Raw genomic sequence first — 7937 nt, forward strand, 5'->3', positions numbered from 1 at the left:
TTTGGGGCATTTACTGTATTTCAGACACTGTCCTTGGTTCTGGACATGTGTCCCATGTCCAATCCATAGGACCTTTTAAGGAGCCATCGCCACCTGGCACTGCCTACCAGGCCCTCCATGTTGGGTCACGAAGCTGTGTTCTCTCTTCTTTGGCATGGTGTGTTACTGAGAATCATGTCAGGTCTTTCCTTGCCCAAGTGGACAGTCGCCAGTTAAGTGTGCTTCCCTGCTCTCGAAGATTCAGACCGATGCCAGTGGCTCAGCCGTCCTGGTTGTACGTGTTGCAGCCAATCCTGTCCCACAAGGTGGCCCAAATGTGGGTTGACAGATCCCCCTCGAAGAGTAGTCCTGAATCCTGGCCAAGGATAACACATATTATTTCTAATATACTTTCTACATTAAAAAGGATTAGAAGTGGGCATTGATATTGGCTGAATGCATTGGACACGCAGGTAGGCAAGTGGTTTTGATTTCATGCCACATGAAAACACCCAGTTCTTTTTTTTTTTTTTTTTAAGGCTTCACACATCTGGTTTCTCTCCCCAGAAAGCTCATCCTCCCTGTCTTCTTGTGAAGGTGCTGTTCTCATTCTTCAATCTCAGCTTTCAGATCCCCTCCCGAAAGAACCCTTTCTTAACCTCACGATCTGTGGCTTCTGTTCCCTCTCCCCAAGTTCTCATGATTCTACTTCTCAATGGGCTGTTCTTTGTCTTCATAGCGGTTATCACTATCTTAAATTTTACGTGTATGTGTCTGTGCACACGCGAGTCTATTTGCATCGGTTGTCACACTAGACTGAAAGCCCATGAGGGCTGCAGGCATGTATTTTGTTCAGCACTCATATCCAATTCCCAGAAGAGAGACTGGCTCAGCATACACGCTATTTGAGGAGTCACTATGGTGTAATAACTAAGAGCATGGGCCTGGGATTCAAGTCCGGACCTACCAGTTATTAGCTCTGGGGCCTTCGATCTCGCGAAGCCGCAATTTCCCTATTGCAAAGCCGCAATTTCCCCATCGACAGAGTGAGGATATTGATAACATGTATGTTTCCGTGTCATTGTGACAGTTAGATGGGCTACTTCACGTAAAGCGCTCCCATAACTCCCTGGCACGTGGTAAGCACTTAGTAAATATGAGCCACTTGTATTTGTAGCTTCAATGAAGAGGAACAATATGTGGAGCACTTCAAAATCGTGGGATGCTAACAGCTGTATTTGCACAAAGCAACTGATTTGGAAGAATGAGCACTTTCAGACTCGCTGTTGAATATGTCTCTTGAAGCTTTGACCATTTGTTTTGCATGCTTTTCGGTCATCCCTTTCCATCCTGGTGAGAGGTGAGAAGGAGAAAGCTTGCTGCCTCTGCTGACTTCACCGCAGGGAGCAGAGAAACAGAGGCAGCAAGCCCACAGGGCCCCGGCCAAGCAGGAGCCGTGGTGACGTGTCCAGCACCACACAGGCTGATAATGGCTAAAGCAGGCAGAGGACGAGCTCCCACATGGCTGAGCACTCCCTGGAAGGGACAGTCACTGCCGTTCACCATAAAGTGTGCTTCCTCATGAGAACACTCCATAAGCACAGACGCAAAGGGAAATGATGATTTGCAAATGGAAAAAGAAAAGACTCAGGGAGATGTATTTATTTTTACTATCTACAGAGAAGAAATGACATCTATGAAGACATACATGAAAAATATTCCTGCCCACAAGACATTTATAACATAGGAACTCAGACTAGGTTCAAACTAAGCCAATGTCCGCCATAGGAAAAAACGGTAAATGTGAGAATTGGCCCACACCACAACATGAAGGCCATTTGCTTCCATGAAGGCTTTCCCCTGCATCAGTATGAACAGAACTTAGATTCTTGATTTGAGAAGCAGTATCTGTGGATTTAAAAAATGCTAGTAAAATTTAAACAGAGTTCCTTGACAAGGGGGCCACTCACTCTCAATTGCTCTAACAAACAAGTGACTGAGATCACAGGGTGTGGCATAGTTATTGTGACATACTCACCCTACCTGTGAAGTGGCATAGTGTTATTTGAAAATGGACTTGGATTCATTGTAAATGCATATTGCAAACTATAAGGCAGCCACTAAAAACATGTTAAAAAAAAAAGATATATGTTATTTGCTCTCTGCATGTCTTTCTGGGAGAAGCCATTGGCAAAAGACACATCTGATGAAGGACTGTATCCAAAATACACAAGGAACTTGTAAAACTCAACAATAAGAAAATAAACAGCCTGATTTAAAAAGAGGCCAAAGATGCTCCACATCATATGTCCCCGGAGAAAGCCAAATTAAAACAATGAGACACCGTTCCACACCTGTTTGAATGGCCAAAATGCAGAACACTGACAACACCAAATGCTGGCAAGGATGTGGAGCATCAGGAACTCTCGGTCACTGCTGGTGGGAAATGAAAATGATACGGTCACTTTGGAAGACGATTTGGTGGTTTCTTACAAAACGAAACATATTCTTGCCATACGATCCAGCAATCGCACTCGTTGGTGTTGATCCAGAAGAGTCAGCACATTATGTCCACACAAAACACTGCACACGGGTGTTTACAGCAGCTTATTCACAATTGCCCAAACTCGGAAGCAACCCAGGTGTCCTTCAGTAGGTGGGTGGGTAAATATATTGGGGCATATCCGGACAATAGAATAGTATTCAGAGCCCAAAACAAATGAGCTATCAGGCCATGAAAAGACATAGAGGAAGCTTAAATGCATATTACTAGGAGAAAAAAGACAATCTGAGAAAGCTACATATGGTATGATTCCAGCTATAGGACATTCTGGAATAGTCAAAACTATGGAGATAATAAAAAGGTCAGTGGTTGCTAGGGATAGGGCAGAACCCAAACGGACTCAGGAAGAAATAAAAAATTTGGCTCTCTTCCAATCCAGTTAAAAATATGTATGTTTTTAATTAAAATCTCCAAACCTAGGGGCACCTGGGTGGTTCAGTTGGTTAAGCGTCTGACTTCAGCTCAGGTCATGATCTCACGGTCCGTGAGCTCAAGCCCAGTGTCAGGCTCTGTGCTGACAGCTCGGAGCCTGGAGTCTGCTTCAGATTCTGTCTCCGTCTCACTGGCCCTCCCCCGTTTGTGCTCTGTCTTTCTCTTTGTCTCTCAAATATTAATTAAAAATTTTTTAAAAATCTCCAAACCCAGAAAACCTTAGTTCCAGATAGTATCATTGGTAAATTCTCTAAGACATTTAAGGAAGAAATACTATTAATTCTATATACTCACTTTCTAAAAATAGCAGAGGCAAAAGCAGTCATTTTATGAAGTCAATGTCGTTCGTTCTGACACCAGAATCAAAGATATTACAAGGAAAGAAAATTACAGATCAATATTCCCAAGGAACGTAGACTAAAAATCTTCATCAAAATATTAAACCAAATCCAACAATATGTAAAAAGGATAATACTTCTTAACAAAATAGTGCTTATTTCAGGATTGTGGCATGGTTTCAAATTTGAGAATCTATTAGTAAAATTCACCGTATTAGAATAAATAAGAAAAATACACATGATTATCTCAATAGATGCAAAATTCAACCCACAGGCGGGGATAAGCGCCTATGGAACATCAGTTGTATTGCTGAGTTATCTCCCCCTGAGGCACAAGGCCCTGAGGTGACTCATGACAGGAAAGGTCAAAGGACAATTTTCCAGAGAGGGGGCTGTAGTGAGGGAGTAAGTAGGCTCTGGGTGTACCAGCCAATAAAGGGCATCTTTGGCAGGGGGTGGGGGGGTGGGGGGAGGACCACAACATCGTCTCTATCATGTATGTTCTAATATATGGCATCTGTTCAATTTGCTTCTTGTATCTTCATCAATAGATCAAATGGTTAATACAGCAACAAAAAAAGTGTGTATATATATAGAAATATTATATATACATAAAAATATTTTGTATTGGTTTGGATTATTTTTTAAATTATTTTAAATGTTTATTTATTTTTGAGACAAAGAGAAACAGAGCATGAGCAAGGGAGGGGCAGAGAGAGATGGAGACACAGAATCTGAAGCAGCTCCAGGCTCTGAGCTGTCAGCACAGAGCCTGACACGGGGCTCGAACCCACGAACCATGAGATCATGCCCTGAGCCAAAGTCAGATGCTTAACCGACTGAGTCACCCAGGTGCCCCATATTGGTTTGGATTGGATTCATATCTATAGCTATAGATATAGATAGAGAGAGAGAGAGAGCGCACGACAGGGAGAGAGAGGGGGACAAATATCAAATATGAATGTTAGAAATTTTTGGATAAATAAATTTTGGAAAAAAATTTTGGTAAAGGCTATTAAAGCATTTGTTGTATTATCTTTTTAACTTTTTCTGTGTTTATAAAAAGTTTGGGGTTGATGAAAACTCTAAGTATCTCCTTTAAGTATACAATAAATATAGAACAATATAAAAAACAATACTTTTCCCTCCAACACATAAAAGATGCTCAGTAAAGTTTTGCTGACTGTAGGAGGCTTCCTTGCAATTAGCTTGTGTGCAAGTGACAGACTGCTTGTACGATTAGATTTTCTGAGAAAAATACGACCCAGAAATATCCAGACCTTAGAAAACTAGGAAGGCAAAATGCCTTTTAATTTGCAAACCATTCATGTCTTTCTGTATATACATATTTTAAAGTCGATTTTAACATTTAGGGTTTTGTATATGTTCTCCTATATAAAATTAAAGGAAAGCCTCTTCTGACTTTCAAAACTTCAAAAAGTTAAAATGCTTAAACTTATTTGAAGAAGTTTTATGGAGTTTATGAGAACTATGCAGCAGTTTTGTGACTGCAAAGCTTGGCAAGCACCTAGTATTTTGGTTTGGTAATTACAGAGCTATGGTATTTAACATCATATTTTTACAGTTTTGTCACCGCATTGTGCTATTCTGCAGCCAAGAGGAAAAATAGCAAACCGTTTTATCATCTGATTCCCCCCCCCCCCGCTGCCACCCCCAAAAGAGAAACAGCATCATGACACTGAGGCCATGGTATTAAATTAACATAAATCTGCAAATTCGAAACGGTAGTTTTCCTAGTTTACTAGCGCTCTCGCTAGAAAAGATCCACAGAATTCTCCATCACTCTCGGTCTTTTCCTTTTCTCATTTCATCTGTCCCTTCTTCCTCCCAGTCCACAGCTCTCATACCGTGCTCAGATTCAGCCTCTCCAGAGCATCTTCAGAAACAGGGACAAGTCAGGTAAAAGTCAGGATGCTTTTGCTACGAATAATAATAAAGACAAAATAAAACAAAACACAGAAGGCTGTGTTTCTGGGAGGCCAAGACATAAACAGCTCAGGAGACACAGATCAGCAAAGCACAAGCTTCTTTGCCACGGTTGCCCTGGCCACGTGGACCACTTCTACTTTTCACTTGGAGAGAATCGTATGTTCCTTTCACTCACCTCTTGCTTCTCTATATCCTCCTCTCCTTTTCTCCCCCCGCTTCTTTCCCTCCTTTGCTGCCACCCCACTGCCACTTTCTGTTCAACGCACAGACAGTATGAGCCCAGTGACAGCCACATGTGCTGTGTATTATACCCTAGAAGCTCATGCCCATATCTTCTCTGGCCCTGAAGGCCCCAGAAACACTCACAAGTTACAGTGAGTGGGATACCTGGGTGGCCTCTGCCATTTGAGCGTCTGACTCTTCATTTTGTCCCAGGTCATGATCCCAGGATCATAGGATCGAGCCCTGAGTCAGGCTCCACGCTGAACATGGAGACTGCTTAAGGTTTTCTCTCTCTCTCTCTCTCTCTCTCTCTCTCTCTCTCTCTTCCTCTGCCTCTCTCCTCTGCTCACAAGATCTCTCTCTAAAATAAAATTTAAAAAAAAAGAAATTACAGTTGGGTGACTAGCCTAAGAAAGAGAGGGGTGAAGAAATCTTTGACGCTGAAGTGCATTGAACAGTTCCCTCCCTTATTCTGTGTTGCTACGTTCCATCCAGTCAAAATAAAAAAGCCAATCTATAATACAGCAGTAAGCCTATCTCCAAATAGTATTTTATGAGAAAAGTCATACAGAAGTTTATTGATGAGATTCATGGAAAGAATTGAAGTTATCTGCAAAGTAAAGGACACCCCATAATCATTGTTATTGCTCTTCTTGCTTTTGAAATCACAGTTTATCTGGGGCACCTGGGTGGCTCAGTCGGTTAAGCATCTGACTTGAGCTCAGGTCATGATCTCACGGTCAGGGAGTTCGAGGCCCACGTCGGGCTCTGTGCTGACAGCTCAGAGCCTGGAGCCTGCTTCGGATTCTGTGTCTCCCTCTCTCTCTGCTCCTCCCCAGCTCACTCTCTCTCTCTCTCTCTCTCTGTCTTAAAAATAAATAAACATTAAAGAAATTAAAATCACAGTTTATCAAATGCAGAACAAACATTGCACAGTATCCATGTTAGCAGCAAGGAAGGGGTTCAGGGTTCCAAAACAATTCCTAACTTCCAATTCTGGACAGCTTCAGAGACCTTCAAGCACAACTGCTGGAATAGACTCTCTTTTTGTAATATCTTACACCTGTAATAGCACCTTATGATTTGTAACCTAGGCCCCAGACACATCCTGGCAAGCCCTTCCTAATCCAGGCGAGTTAATATTGAGTGTCTCTTGGAATGTGTGTATTTCTCAGGCGATGCCACTTGGTAAATTCCATGATGTTTTGGCAGAGTCTATCCACCTCCTCCCTCCTCAAGTCTCTCAGGATTGCCAACTGAAGTGATTCCATATGACTCAGACCATCCCTGGCCCCACGTTTCCTGCAAAAGCCATCAGAAGTCAGTGCAGAGTTGAATAAGGCTCAGGAGAACCATCAGGTGATAATGCATTTTCCTTGGAACATCAGTCCTGAAATAACCTCTTCGATGTCCAGGTCAGGCAACTCCCCATGAAAGCATCAAACAGGCATTACAGCCTGAAAAATAGAAAAACTGGACGGTCCCCAAGAAAGAACTAAAAAGGCACCAATTAGTGATACCACAAAGCCACAAACAAACCTTCCTCCTTCATCCTGTCCTGCTCTTTTAATTAAAAACACCAGTAATACGTATAGTGTTCAGAAAACATTTATTGAGCACCAACTGTGGCTGTGCAGCTTCTGCTTCTCCTCTCCTTGCCTGGCAATGAATTATTCCAGCCCCCGCAACGCCCCACCCCCATCCCCCACCAACCATGAGCTTCGTTACATAACTTTTTACACAAAACTGTAACTCCATCTTTACTTGCTGTCCCCCCACTACTTAATCCCAAACTCACTGATGTGTCTTATTCCGTGTTGTATACTCAGACCACAGCTGGGTGCTCAGCACATAGTAGGCACTCCATGAATGGCTGTTGAGTGAATGAATCTTCAGTGGAGGACTTGTCAGGCACTCTGTTGGAATCCGAACGTTAAAAGAGGTCTTTTCTGAGATCTTGCTGTGCTCTAGGCAGTGTGTTTAGAAGTACGTCACAGTATTTCATTTAGTCTTAACACTAGCTCTGCGAGACACGTGCCATTATCCACGGAGTTCAGAGGAGGTCATTCCGAGAGAAGAGATCAGATAACATGTGCACAGACAACAGCAGAATCAGGATTTGGCCCCGGTCTCTCCAGTACCATAGATGTCCTTTATCCTCAAGGAGCCTATGGTTACTAGCGAGAAGGTATATGAGACATGATGCTAAGTGCCGTAATCACTCTTCATGTAGATTTCTGTGAGGCTACAGGGGACCTCACTGCTGATAGGTATGTGTGGGGAGAGGGAGAAGGGTACGAAAGGGTTAAGCTGACTTGTGAAGGACAGAGAGAGTGGGGCATCTGGAGAAAGTACATGACCAGGAAGGACATAAAGGCACATGCATGGGAAACAAAAATGAGTCACAGGACAGAGCCAGACTCTCCTCTGGCTGCAAAAGAGCTGATGAGCCA

Source organism: Panthera leo, chromosome D3 (assembly GCF_018350215.1).
Source record: "Panthera leo isolate Ple1 chromosome D3, P.leo_Ple1_pat1.1, whole genome shotgun sequence".
Taxonomy (NCBI): domain Eukaryota; kingdom Metazoa; phylum Chordata; class Mammalia; order Carnivora; family Felidae; genus Panthera; species Panthera leo.